A 15,883-nucleotide genomic window follows, 5' to 3' on the forward strand; every position below is an offset into this window, starting at 1 on the left:
CCACACCATTAGGAAAGCAAATATAGAAAATATAGAGTATAGAAAAATGAAAGGTCTTATTATTTTTCTGAATGTATGAGAACTACAGAAACTAAAGTGCCAACCTCTGGTTGGTAATTTGTGATAATATTAAACCTATTAACCTTTTACTTACTGAAGTAAGGAAATATGTATATAAAATTATATAAGAAGTTTTTGAATAAATTTCTTATATAATTTTTAGCAACACTTTCCATATCAGTGATTACTGTACTAATGACATTTTTCCCCATTCATTAAAGAAGATGATTTCCCACTAAAAATATTGCTAGTCATTACTTTCCTTTTTTATACGGAGTAAAAAATAACATTATAAACTAAATGCCCAATTCTGATCAAATGTGAAAATTTTAATTTATCTACAAATAATCCTCTGCTCTTTCAGTGACTGTTATAATTGAGTCACCATTAAGGAAAGGGAACTTTTATTGAATCAGCAATTTAGTACAGTGAAGACAAAAACAGGCATTTCTAAATCATAAAGGCAATATTATGGCTTTCTGAATACCAAACTTGCATAACATAAACTTGAGCAAAATATTGTGTATTGATGACAGAGGTTGTCCTGTCTGTGAGTGTGCACATAGCTGCATAATGAATATGTCTATCCATGCATATTTTAATTACCCCTCTGAATTTCTAGCTATATTTCCTCAGGTAAATGTAAGATTTTTTAAAGGGGAAATTGTTTAATTTAACTTGATTGTGTTTTATCTCGGCAAAACCAGTCACTACAAAGTATGAGCTACTCTTTTCTATGCAAATTTAGCTCCCATCCCCTTGAGAAAAGTGAAGGTTGCCTAAAAGCTAGCAACTGAGCAAACCCACAGATTCTCTCTGTTCTCTGAAATGTGAAGCACTGGTCTCCAGGAATTACTCAGTTAGGAGGAAGTTACTGAATTGTGTTGTTTCTTTTTTATATATTGTAATTTGGGGATGTCCAAAACTGATGTCTGAAAGATATGACTGTGGCTGGAGACAAATATTTGAAATATTTGAAAATTTACAAAAACGAATAGGCTTGCTGATTTCTTTCTTTTTTTAAATTTTGTATGATGTACTTGGTTTCCTTCTTTGTTTTCCTTCTTCTCTTTTTTCTCTTCCCCTGTCTTGCCTTTCCTTCCATTTCCTTTTTATTTTCTTCTCTTTCATCATTATTTTCCTTCTTCCTTTTACCTTTCCTCCCTCCTTTCCTTCCTCCCTCCCTTCCTTTCTTCTTTCCTTTTTCTTCTCATATATAAGTGTGGAATAACTAACTCTCAAGTACCATGTACTGGGGCATGGCTCGCATATGGTATAAAATGGGTAAAATAATTTCTCTTTAAACAACAATCAAACCCTTGCCATCCAATTAGATATCATAGTCCATCACTACAATAGTTGAAGATGAGACCCACCGTAAAGACTGTGTGCTCTTCAAAGAAAAATGATCCTGTGATCAGTCACTAACTATAAAAAGTTAGGTCTTACATGCATAAAAATATCCAGTGCAACAATATTCATAATGGTGGAAAATGGACACATTCTAAAAACTAACAAGATTATGCTTAAGTAAAACATCATATGGCATATCTATCATGTTCTATTACATTATCATTAAAATAATAGCAGTATGAAATATTTCTATTAAGTGAAACAGTAAGATAGAAAATTATTTTCATCTAAGATTATAATAGGACCATCCTTTGATCCAACTGTGGAAAAAAATACACTAAAACAAAGGGATTTTAAGTATTAAGATTCAGAACAGGACAAACAAACAGACCCATGGACATGGACAATGGTCTAGTGGTTACCAGAAGGGAGAGGGAAAATTTCTAAAAATAAAATGTTAAAAAAAATTTTAAAATAAAGTAAAATTTGTTAAAAAAAAAATTTTTAGATTATGGAAGTATATGGAATTTTTTTTCCTTTTCTTCTGTTTTCTCCAAAATGGCATATCATTATTTGAATCAAAATGCCAGAACACCTTGAAACAAAAAGAAAAAAGAAAAAACAAAAAGAAATATTGAGAAACCTATAGATGAGTCCCTGAGATACAGTTTAAGTGGGAAGAAACATATCGTTCATTTATCCATGCAAGTATTGCACCCATTTCTTTATGCAATCATTAATTCATTCCACAGATATTTTCTGAGCATCCACCACGGGGCATCTAATTGGTCAGATTCTGTTAGTACAAAGGTGTACAAATAGGATTTAGGCTCTGAGGCCCACGTAGGCTAGTGAGCGAGGAAAACACATGGATACATAAGCATGTGCATGATTCTGGTAGAGACATTCTTTTGTGAACTTGGCCCCGAGCCTCGGGCTTTTCATCTCAATAATGGCAATAATAATACCTATAGGTTCCTATCACCGAGACTAATAAGAAGTCAGTGCCACATAAACATGAGCCCACTTCCTGTATCATAAGCATACTAATATATGTTTAGAGTTTACTTGTGCCAGGCACTGTGCTAAATGGCTTTACCTGGAATATCTCATTAAATCCTCGCCATCATAGTCTAGCAGAGAGTTATTGGCAATTGCTTACCTTTTATAAATGAGGAAATTAAGCCTCAGAGAAATTAAATAAACTTGCTGAAGGTCACACAGCTAGTTAATGCTAGAGTCTACTTTCCAATCCAAATGACTCTAGGGCCTGAGCTCCCAACCGCAGGGCTCTTTCCTTCCTTCCCTTGACCCCTCCTTTCTCTAGTTATTTTCAATATGACATTTATCACTCTAAATTTCATGGACTGAAACTCAATGACCTGCAGCAAACACTATTCTAAGGAACAATATTTGCACAATTTTCATATCTTAATGCAGCAACTTGAGCTTCCATCGAGATTTAAATCCCTAATGAAATTTCCTTGTCAAAATTCTTGCTGAAGGATTGTTTAATTTGCTGCTCGTGATATCTTTAGAATGACTCTATGCTTGGGAAATAAGCTTCCCTCCAATACCCTCCCTCTGACTCCCTTTCCTTCTCTCTCTCTCTTCTTCCTCTCTCCTTCTCTCATTTGCTGAATACTTGCTGTATTTAGTAAAATCTCAATTAACAGAGGATTGGAAACTTCTGTGTTTTATTCTCCCTCAGGCAATGCCGAGTTGATCTGAAATGTGCACCTTTGCTAATTAATTAAAAAACAAAAACAAAAACAAAAACCTCAAATTACATGCATTTGGAGAAATAAAGCCAAGATGTTACTTTGGGAGGCTCAGTGGCTGCTATGACCAGTGTCTTCACTATGGCCCCAGTCTGGGTCCTAACACCTGCTTTTCCCAAAACTCATTTTTTCTCCCACAAAGAACCTGTAGTTAACTCCACTCAGGAAGACATATACAGACAAGAATCAAACTTATACAGTGCCTTCATGTCAATTTTTAGGAAAATATCGAATGCATATAGATCTTATTTTAATCAATCATTTATATGCATTCAATGTGCAAAGCCACATTCCGATCACAGGGATGAATAGTAAGCAAGGGTTCAGAAGAAAGGCGGTGAAAGGGAGACTTTGGTCAGGACCAAGAGTACTTGACCTTCTTTGGAGGTGCCAGTGCCAGCTACAGTAGCATTCCTGAAGGACATATATTTTCACCTTTTCTCCTGCTGCTGCTAGCCCTACCCATGGATAGCAACAGTCAACTTCCAGGAAGCCCTGGAATCTTCCTGACTATTTCTAATGTAATTATTTTCCCACAAACACAAAGTCAACCTATAGATTCCTGTCTTGTTTTTCTCTTTCTAACCACCAATACTCACCCAAGTCAGGTACTCTCTCTAGCCTTAAAGCAGAGCTAGATAGAACTGAAACTGACCAAGATAGACCAAGCTAGATAGAACATGAGCTGACCAAGGATTCAGGCAGATATTTTCTGGGTCTTCCCTCTTAAGAGCATATGCCAATCTGAGTTATCATCAAGATCTTCATCTCATCACTGGCCATCGTGAGAGCAGCTCCCGGGAATGGAGTCAGAGCAGAATCAAAGAATGGTGTAGTCTCAAGAAGACGGCAATCTGCAGTGAGGGTCCCCCTACCCAAATAGGTAGTGGCAGCCATTTTCAGACCTTGTTGTGCTTTCCTCTCCACATCAACATCCAACATCCAGTATGCCCATGGCTGGCTGCAGACCCAAGTTTTGGCATGGGGCTTGTACAGCTTAAACTCTCAGAGCCATCTAGGCTTCATCATAGAAGGATGGAGGATAACTTCTAGGTCTAGTCTCTATAAACTGTTAAAAGAAAATTTTCCACAAACAATTTACTGATCTATTAAACTTTCACTCAGCAATTCATGAATCAGAAAGCATCCCATCTATCAGATAGAAAGAAGCTCTGAAGAACTGTACTAGGTGAGAGATTTTTATAGACCAAAGTGATCAGGAACAAAGAAGTTATACTGGCATTTGTCGATTGGTTAAAGTAGCATTACTTTCCTTCTGTAGATCAAAGGGAAGTCTTTGAGCCAGGTCAGGTAATTTGTGCTGAGAGGGCAAGCACTGACTGGTTGACCTAGGCTTTCCTTTCCTGGGAGAAGTGAGCATGGAAATTTAGTTAAGTTTCTATTTGCTGATGTGGGACTTAGCATGAGATACTCTGGTTACTTTAACAAAACCATCTTATGTTCACACTTTGGTTTCTTTGGATCTTAGAAACAAGGCTGTAATCTCAGAGGATTCTGGTCTGGACGTGGATCAGAGGAAGGCAGCAGAAAAGATGATGTGGGTTTAGATTTTCCATCACTCCAAACTGGCCTTGTGTGCCCCAACTTGCCAGGAATAATCACTTTGTGAATCTAAAAATTCAATTTGCCATAGCAAATTGCAGTTATAGCCTCAGAGAGAAGGCCAAACAGTGAACAGTTGGTCAATACAACTAGCAGAGACAACTAGCTCATCAGATCTGAGCATAGTTGGTGTGTTTCTCTGTGTACCAGGAAGCCCATGGTCATCACTTACCCAGTGGCCAAACCATTTAGCTCAGGGTAGAGAGGTGCTCCTCTGTAACGAGTGGCACACTGAGTGGGAAGGAAACTTAAGAGCAGCCTTGAAGAACAAATGTGGGGCCAGGACCCTGGGCAGGAACTGGCTAAGCAGATGCAGAAGGTCTCTTTGAAGAGGATCAGTGGGAATTTCCCAAAGAGACCCATGCTCTGCACTCTTGCCTTTCCTGATGTAGCATATAGCAAAATATTCTGTGTGTCAACAATTATATGAAAGAGTATAACAAAAGATGCTCTGAATTAGAAATTAAAAGGTCTTGGTTCTAATGCTGTGACCACTTGCTCTTAGCAATGTGGCCTTGAGCAAATCATAGAGTAATTAAGCCTCAGGCTCTTTATCTGTAGAAGATTCCCCTGGGAATCCTAGTTAAAAAAGGAAACAACCCTCGATACAGAGCAGGCTAACCCTGTAAGCCATTCAGAGGTGGATTTAAGTGCACAGCTGAAATAATATATCTTTTTATTCAGTCACGTATTTATTCCCCAATTAAGCACATGTAAAGTACACCATTCTGTGAATTCAAATATATAATAATTAAGGATCCTATCATCGATAAACTCCTAGTCTAGTAAATTGCATTAACTTAAATTGAATTATAGGCTCCAAAGGGTATACTATCTGCAAGAGATGAAAATATTTGTTCAATCACTCATTCATTCAAAATTTTACTAATACTTTGACGTAGGACAAGTTGCTTAACTTTATTGAGTTCTGGTTTTCATCTTTATGAAATAAAGTCTAATTAGTCTAAATAGTCTAATGCATATAGTTATCGTTAAGATTAAGTAAAATAATCCATTCCAAACACTTTGTGCTTGGCACATAGTGAGAGCTCAGTGTTATCTATTATTATCATTATTTTATTTTAATGGTTATTATTCCCTTTATAAATCCAAAGCACACAAGGAACTGAGACAGGTGCTGCCAGGGATTACAAAGCATGAGTCATATTAGCTGACCTCAAATATCTCCAGTTGCATAAAGGCAAGAAAAAAAATGTATAAACAGATGCAAATAAGAACACATGTAAAAGACAAGAGAGCTTAAGGAAATATAAAATTGCGGGATAATACAAAATCACATAAAGTAGAGGGAGAGATCTGGGTTGTGCAGGAAAGGCCTGTCTAGATGGAAGCATTGTAGTGAGCTTTTTACAGTGTTCTGTGGCTGTGTACTATTGCACAGGCTACATACTGCTGAACTTTACAATTATCATTCATACTAGAGTGTAAAGTACTCAGAGGTTTATGACATGATGCTGGGAAGGAAATTTGCATTAATATATTAGATGGAGAAAGAAAATATTCTTGAGAGCAAAAGCATAAACTAATCACCACTTGCTCTCAGTCCATTAATCTATACTAATGAGAGATGGTGTCTTTCAGACTCAAATATTCTCAGAATATTGAAGTCTTCTACATTACTCTGCCCTCCATTAGCCATTAAAGCATTGTTAGCACAGTAGATTAATACATAAAATCTGGAACTCTTATTACCATTTTTCTGGCCTTGAAAAAGGGGTAATAGACATCAAATTTTGACAATGCCTCTATGAATCTCATAAAGTTCATAAATTCTATCAGATATATGGCATTTTTATATATTCAGTTGCAATATCTTCAAATCTACTCTTTTAAATTATACAAAACACCTAACTTTTACCAATAAAACATGTAAATGCACACTATTTCCGGAACACTAGGGAGATAAGTCTATTTACAAAAAATAAAACATTTTCCATGATCACACCATTCAGAGATAACCTCTAAAAATGATTTTAGTGCATAGCATTCCAACCATTTTGAACTCTTCATGTCGAATATATATGTATTCAGTATTAACCACTACATTGAAAGCAAGGCTCATGGGGTTATGCTTCTCCTAATTTAGCACTGGTTGCTAGGGGTCCACTTCACTTTTGGAAGATGATGGACTGTTCACCTACCTATTGAGGGACTTCTTGGACTGGTCTTAAGAGAGACATCAGCCAGTCTCTCTCATGTATGGCCCTCAGCTAGTCCACAGGACCTGCTAATATATTTGCTGTCCCAACATGATCTGGGGAGCAGGCCATTCAGATCCCTCTGTCACCAGACTTCCAAGACCAAGATAACTTTCTCTGCTATCTCTCTCCTGTCTCTTTTATATTTTCAGAGTCAGCTAGGGAAATCAAGTGTTATGAAATGGTCCTAGATTATTTTATTAATTTCTTTATAAATTCTGCATGTGATGATTTGTCTCACACTTCATTATCTATTATTAACATCTTAATCAAATCTGAGGTAGGAAAAATTAAATGCTAACATCTTGTTACATAACATAATCATTCTCCTTAAAAGGTTGGGATCATTCTATATGTATTTTGTAGTCTGCTTTTTTCTCTCCACTTTATATTGCATGACCCTTTTCCTGCAGCATTTTATAATCTTATGTTTTGCTAAACTATTACTTTAAAATATATGACATTTTAAGCATGCAATATAAATTATTTTACCAAACATTCATGCTGGATCATTTATTGTATTTCCAATTTTTTCATTATTACAGTCATTGGCAAGCATTATGCATAAGTTATCTACCTTGAGGTATGGATTATTTCTCAAGGACAAATTTCTAGACTTTTGATACACTTTGATAACTTTTCCTCAAGAAATTTTATGTCAATTAATACTTCCAAGAGCACGGTATGAGAAAGTTGATTTCACTTTTTCCTTCGCCAGAACTGAACAGTATCTTCTAGTTGTTACTTTTATAGGAACAATTATATCTCACTAATGTTTTAAATCGAAATTTTGATTGTCAGTAAAATTGAATATTTTTATTTGTATATTGATCAATTTCATTTCTACTCTTGTAAATTAAAAAAGGTTTTTATGCTCAAATCTGGTAATTTTTTGTCTTCTTTAAAGGAGTTTGTTATTTTGAGGATAATAAACTGCACACCATCATATATGTTGTGATTTTTTTCCAGATTGCTCTTCGATTTATTTTTTATGGTGTTTTAAAACATACAATTTTGCCTTTTATGTTGTAAAGCCCTTAGTCATTTTTAAAAAATAGTTTATATATATTAATACTTGGGCTTTCTTCACCATAAAATAAGATAAATATTTTACTAATTTAGCTGTTAAATTTTTATTATGTATATAATTTATTATCATTTATCAAAAATGCATGTATAGTTATACAGTGTTATATTCTATATGAAATTTATATTCATGTTTAGTTTGAGATTAAGAACAATAGTGTTTTTAATTTTAATTTTAGCATTAATTTTTTAAATTAAAACATAGTTGGTATACAATAATACATTAGTTAATTAGTTTCAAGTATACAATATAGTAATTTAATATTTTTATACCTTACAACGTGGTCATCCCACTAATTCCAGTAATCAACTGTCACCATGCAAACTTATCACAGTATTATTGACTATATTCCTCTTCGTCTTTTTCATCCATCTCCCCACCCAAACCCTCTTATAAATATCCCTTTGGTCTCTGTTTCTATAATTCTCCCAACAGAATTTATTGAATAATCTGAAATTTCTTCATTTTTATAAAAAAGAGATCTTAATCATCTACTCAGTTATAAATATTTAGTGCTATTTGTGGACTTTCCATTCTGTAGATAAAGATAACACCATAAGAAATATAATATATTTTAGACTTGGTAATGCTATTCCTATATATTTTTTCTTGTTTTTTAAAAAAGTAAAAGTTTGATTGATTAATTATTGATTAATAATTTTAGAATATCGTGTTTTGAAAAATAGCCCTTGTATGATATTTAATAAAATGTAGCATTCAAAACAGTATATATCATAGTAAATAGAGTGACCATATAACTTATCATCTAACTTAGAATAGAAACTGAAAAACAGAGCTATGAATAATTACAATGACAAAGAAAAAGTGAAAAAGGACTATATGGTCATCCAAATTTGTTAAATATGTATGTTTACACTTAATAGGTGTGCTTTTAAAAAATAACTTGAAGGCAATGCATTGCAAAATGTGATATGATTACACATAATTTTTATCAACATTTTTGTGTATTTTCCTAATTTCCTATAATACACATTAATCAACTTAACAATTATTAGAGTAAATACAATAAAAATTTTAATGATGGAAAAATTGAGACAAATAAAAAAAATAGTTGCCTAAGGATATGTATTTAATAAGTGGTAGGGCTGGAATTTCAACTGTATAGGTAGGTTATGCAGTCTAAAAATGAAAAATGAAGAGACATTTTCTAAAGCTGACAGTAACTCTTTCCCATGCTGTTATGATTCCTCACATTGGTCCCCTTTCTTTGAGCATCATTATTTCTACGTGACTTTCCAGAATTTCTGCCATAATGGAATTTGAGGTGCCTGCTCACAGATCGTGTATGGGTCCCTGTACAAAACTGTGGGCCCAGACGAAGGAGTGAGAACACAGAATGGCTTTATCTAGCTTTATCTTTTCAAATTGCCTCTTTAGTCACTGATAGAATTGGGCCGATTCAAAGCCAGGTGGGTGAGGGAGATCCACCACAGTGCAAAGTGAGCAGCATGTCCTGTGGTGGTGTTCTGTGCTCATTTTGGTAATCAGCAGTTTGCTGCTGTGAGGCCTCCCCTCTGCCCATACCCATGATCCCCTGAAAAGGAAATCCTAGCAGTGCTTTTGCTCTCTGCCTACGTGACACCTACACTGGTGGATGGTGTAAGCTAGGAGTTGAGTAGGCCATGCGATACCTGCTCAAGGAGGCCTCCAGGTCATAAAGCGTACTCAGGTACCCCACTGCCCTTCACCTCTACCTTTTCCAATTTGAGAGATCTTAATAGGGCTCTTACCACTCAGATAAGCTGTTTGAAGCCTGAGCTGGTTCAGTCTTCTATACAATTTCATTTTATATATAGAATGTTTTGTAGTTTATTTCTATATTCATCATATTTCACTTATTATTTATGCATGAGGATGGCACACCCCCCCCACCTTTCGATTTACATATTGATATAGCGTTCTCCCAGTATCCATGATTTGTTATTTTAATCAAAAATCTATGAGGGAACAATCTTCTGTGAGTATTTCAAAGGCCTTTTTATCTAGAAGTTTCCAAATGTTTCACTTTTGAATGAGTAGAGGGAAGAATTGAAAGAAAAATGATGGAAAATTTGGCCAAGAATACGTGAAGATTAAAAACAAAGAAACAATAACCACAAGACTAAACTGGCCTCACTCAAGGGTGAACAGGGCATCTGAACTTATCCTGTTTAAGGCTTTTGTGTTTCTTTCTCATACTTTACTGTGGATAAATTTTAATCACATCTAATAATGTTACATATATCTCTAGATAGTTATTACTACTTTATACAAAATACAGAAAAAAATGATGATTTTCACCTATGTTAATAAGACTTTCCTAAATCCATTTATTTATTTACATTCTATGCCCAGGAGTGATTATGTTTTGAAGATAAGTAGCAGAATTAGTTGTTTGTTTGTTTTTTAATGGTGTTTTATATGATACCGATACTGAGAGACAACCAGTGCTTTACTGCATCAAGCCACATATGCACCATCCTCCTTTCCTTGAGAGAGTTATTTTAAAAGAGAGTTATGTAACAAAGACATGAAACAGAATGATTTGAGCTGTTACCATCTTGATTTCTAATTTGGTACTACCATCACTCTTTCAGTTTTTGTATATTTTTTTAAAAATGGACATACAAATTCTAAATAGCTTCTCATTATGTGAATTATAAAAGTGAGCCCAGAGAAATATAAAAATTGACCACAGTTTTGATAATAATCAGAAATACAGAGTTATGGGTTTTCTTTATATACTAGGGTTATGTTTAGAATTCCAACAGAGACATTTTTATGGAATGAGAACTTATTATATGCCAGACATTATACTGGGTCTCTATCCACACGTCCTCATTAACTGTCCTCATTTAATCATGGTCATTCAATAGTTAAAGAAACTGAGATTCAGAGAATTTAATTAACCCAACAAAATTACTCCATTTCCAGAAATTTAAATTCAAATCTGATGATTCTATACTTCAGCTTTTCATGTTTTCTGCCAGGGGTCAATAAAATGTTCGTGTTTTTATTTTTAAGCCAAGGAACTGATATGTCAATGTTATACAGAGAATATTGTTTTTGAAATAGTTGTTGCAAGAAGAACCATTTTATTTATTTATTTATTTATCTATCAATTAGTTGATGTGTTTCTTTTTCATGAGGAATTCAGAGCAAAGCATTTTCCATTATCTCTTGAAATGAATATTGTAAGTAACATGGCTAGTGGTATGGTTGAAAATTCAAGTTGAAATAGTTGAAAAGATGGGTGCATAATTGGTACAGTTTGGGATACAATGATTGTATTATGCCATACAGCACAAGGTACATAATCTAGTTCCTGACACATAATAAAGACTTGATAAAAGCATGGGTAGTTAAAATGAATTTTTGATGATTTGTTTTATATGAGAATAAACTTTTGAGAATGACACTGGATCTTCTAAATTTCTGGCTCCCTTAAATTTTCAGCCTCTTTCTATGAATAGGTTTTAAATGTACAATTATATCCATTGATATCTCCACTGTCTCCATTTTCTTTGGAATATTGAAAACTTCTCTCTTTAGGGCAGTTCTGTGGGAGAATTAATGTGGGATTGATCTGGCAGATAAACACTTGGTTCCCATGGCCTTTTAAAACAAGAGGAGATTATCAAGTTTCCAGTGTTTTGTGATTATACCTGCAGGAAATTTCCAAATATCGGGCATAACCCACATCAGTGTCCTCGGTGTCCCAGGAACACATTCCAAACCCAATAGGAGTGTTTTGTGGCTAACCTGTGACTGTTGCCCCTCAATTAAGAATGAACAATGAGGAATTTAAAATTCAAATAAACATTTCTATACTATAAGGCAATTCAGATACAAGTGACTGTATCTGAAACTAACTCATACAAGAAACTTTACCAGCTAAATTCACATGTTGTATATATTTTGCCCTTTAACAAGTACAAAATAAAATAGTTATAACAATCCCCATTTATTTTCGAACAATACGAATAAGATTAAGAAGGTAAGACTTAGATGAAGAAAACTATGGAGATTTATTGTAGAATATAAGAAGGCATAAATTAAGAGATATAGTATGAGCTAATATAGTTCATATTTTGTAAAATGTCATTGTTCCTTGAATATATTTCACTATAATTCTAAATAAAATCCTCAGACTATTTGTTAAATATTTCTGTTAATTTTTGTGTGTTTTTTGTGTTTTATTATGGGGCTTAATCAGCAAATTATTGGGGATGGGGAAAGTAGGTTCTACAGGAGATTGTGTTTTGTTTGGTTACTGCTATATCCCCAGTGCCTACTATGCTTCCATTATATCAGACATTCAAGTATATTTTGACCGAGTGAGCAAAATAGAGACTTGTCCAAGGTACCATGTTTTCCTAGTTCTCATTTTTTTTAATATATTTTTATTTATGTTCCATTCACTTCAAAACTCATTTAATATAAACTAGATGCCTATGACTTTGCTGTGTTATGGATAATTAATATAACAACAATAGTTTAGTTTAAAATATTATTTTTTTAGTTTAATTTTAGGATAGTAATATATCCACATGGTTCAACACCAAACAGTATTTAAAAAGTTTATGATAAAAGTCTTTTACCTCTCTTCCTCATTTATGCCATTCCTCTCATACAGGCAACCAATGCTGTTAGTTTCTTATAAACATTTATAGAGTTATTTTATAATATATATATATAAATGAAAATAAATAACATATTTATTATATATTAATGTCTAAATACTGTAATTATAAAAGTAAATTGTATAAGCTCCTAATGCACACTGTTTCCCACCTTTTTTTTTCACTTAGCAATAGATTTTTCAAGGTCATTTTATTTTAATATGTATAGAACATTTCATTCTTTTTAAAATTGCATAGCATATTTCTTTTTACAATGATTGCAGGTATAATAATATGACATAATTAACAACTCATCTGTGAATTTGCATTTAGCTTGTTTGCTGTTTATAATATGCTATTTTAAACAGTATGTAGGACGAATTTCTAGAAGTGGAATATCTGAGTCAAACACGTGTACCTTTGTAAGTTTTTGGGTTGTCCTCATTATCATTCCTAGAATGGTACTCATTTAAACTCTCAAGCCTTCTCCAAACACTCTGTTTTTTCAAAGTCTCTTCAACAAACACATTGTTTTATCAAACTATTTTATCTTTGTTCAAACTTGGAAGTGAAGAGTGCTATATCATGTAATTTTTAATTTAATTTCTTTTATGATGAGTGACATGGAGCCTCTTTTCATATGTTTAATTGCTGTTGTATTTTTTGTGAACTCTCTTAATATCCCTTATGCAGTTTTCTATTCAGTTATTGATCATTTTCTTAATGATTTGCAGGAGCTGTTTATATATAAAGGAATTTAGACCTTTGATTTTTATATGAAGTTCAAATAGTTTTTCACTGTTGACTACTGCATTTTGTCTTTAATTAGAGTAGTTTGTGCCAATCAGGAAATTTCCTTTTCTTTCTTTCTTCCTTCTTTCCTTCTTTTCTTTTTTCCTTCCTTCCTCCTTTTTTAAATTAGAAAGAATCAATTATTATTTTTTGTGGCTACTGGGTTTTGTGTAATACTTTTAAAAGATCTTCCTCATTCCAAATTTAATCAATAATTTTTCCATTTAAATTTGATAGTTTCATTATTTTATGCTTAAATCTTGGAAAAGATACAGATTTCTTTTTCTTAGATGATTACACAGATTCCCAAGATGATTTAATAATTATCAATAGCATCTCTGTCAATCGTTTAAATGGTATTTATATATCAAATATATCTTTTTAAATAAATAACATAACTAAATATCAAATATTTATTTGGTTCTATTTCTCATAATTCTATTCTGTTCTATTCATCTATTTGTGTATCAGTGTTGCACTCTTAAATATAGATGTTTTATTACATGTATCAAAATACATAGGAGGAGAGAGTCTGCCTTCATTTACCTCTCCTGCTCAGAAATTTCATGACTACATATAAAGATAGCCATGATAGAACTTGAATTAATGAAGCAGAAAAAGTCAGATCACAAAGTTAAAGATTAAAATAACTGAAGGAGAGAGGGAAAAGAAAGAGATGGTGAGAGAAAGAGAAAGAGAGAAAGAAAGAAAGATTGCCTTGCTTCTGGAAGTGGCATTCCAAGTACTTCTCTTGCCCTTTCATAACCAAGAGGAAGACTTGCCAACATTTCCAATGGACAAACCTTAATCCCAGTTAATTGGCAACTACCTTGTGATCCAAAGATCAATCCCATGATCATATATAGTATCATTCACTTTATAACATCCCTCTATCTTTCTAATTTTTAGGATGTTTTATTTTATAAAGCAAATATATATTACCTTAACATTAAAATTTATATTATTGAGGTAACTCGTTATTGGTCTATATTAGTATAGTATCAGAAATTACTGATACCAATAACTAAATATGTAATGATTATAAGCAGAAATATACCGACGATTGTGTAAGTACAGACTACTTTGCTATTAATAATCTTGGAAATGAATGTTTCAACCTCCAAGTTTATCATCAAGACAAAGAATATTGAAAATGGCATCTTCTGTGTGCTAATAGAGAACCAAATGATTTCCCAAGTAAGAACTCTGGGCTGCTTAGAAAAGAACTTTATGGAGACTAGTCATCAGAGGTAGAAAGATATATCTCATGAATATCTCAGGTAATTTGATTCTTCCTAGTTCATTTCTAACAAGCATGATTCAGGACAGTCATTGAGGCATCCAAGGAAAAAAAATTTGAAATCCACTCTCCTTTTACATGTGCCCCAGTTTGCATAGTCCCCAGAAGCAAACTCTATAGCCAGATGTATTCATCTTCTTGTCTTAAACATGAAAATTTTATTATACTGCCTTTGTAGTCCTTACCATTTTCCCTTGATGGAATTACTTGCTCCCTTCCATAATCTCATAGTAGTTTGTATATTCTTCTCAAATGGTCACCTTGGGAAGGGATCTACTATTTACTGGACATTTAATAGCTCTTATTTTTCACACTTAATTTAATTTTATCCCAGTTTCTCTGTCCCAAAAGCCTCTGAGATTGATATAATTGCTGACAATTTGCAGTAAGATGCTGAGTCATAGTTTTAGGTGAGGCTTTAGGCCATAAGCTTCACTACTAGCTCCATTAAGGGCAGGGAGAGAAATAATCTGATATCCTTGGCTTCCTCAGAGGAAGATTCCTCATAGAAGAAAGAGAATTCCATCAACCAAAGGAAATTTAAGAAAGACTGGAAAGAGAAATATCTGATAAGATGGAGAAAACCATTTCACCATTAATGAATTACTCCATATAATAAACAATCCCAGATTGTATTTCATAGAACAAAATTTGATACATACTTTATTTTCTTCTTGTCCTAAAGCATATGATGGGTGTATGTATCGCATTTATTCCACATTTTTCTAATCTTTCAATTTAGTATTGCAATCAGAGAAAGAAATTAGGTGAATTTGACTTTACTTTTTCTTTATTAACCTGAGTTGTCCCTTCGTGATGTCAACATCTTCAACTTTTTAGTATTGACAAATATTTCATAAATGTACATTTGTACTTTGCTGTTGTATTTAGCATGTTCATTGATTTATTGTCTAAGGACTCACTCTCTACATATCCTTTCTCTAAAAGTGAAAATGCATTGTTTGTTTTCCATTTTCCAAATCCTCAAAGAAAGCAGATGGTGGATCAGATCTCAGGCCAAGTTCTCTCAGAATCTGGGATATAAT

The 15,883-nt window shown here is 33.4% G+C and overlaps 1 protein-coding gene across 5 annotated transcripts in view; it reads left to right on the forward strand.

The window, feature by feature from the left end:
- NRG3 (neuregulin 3) overlaps nt 1–15,883 on the forward strand; it is a 990,054-nt gene that overhangs the window by 771,279 nt on the left and 202,892 nt on the right. The gene's annotated exons all lie outside the window — the stretch shown is intronic.

The sequence above is a fragment of the Pteropus medius genome, unplaced genomic scaffold (genome assembly GCF_902729225.1).
Source record: "Pteropus medius unplaced genomic scaffold, Ma_sr-lr_union100, whole genome shotgun sequence".
In the NCBI taxonomy this organism is placed as follows: domain Eukaryota; kingdom Metazoa; phylum Chordata; class Mammalia; order Chiroptera; family Pteropodidae; genus Pteropus; species Pteropus medius.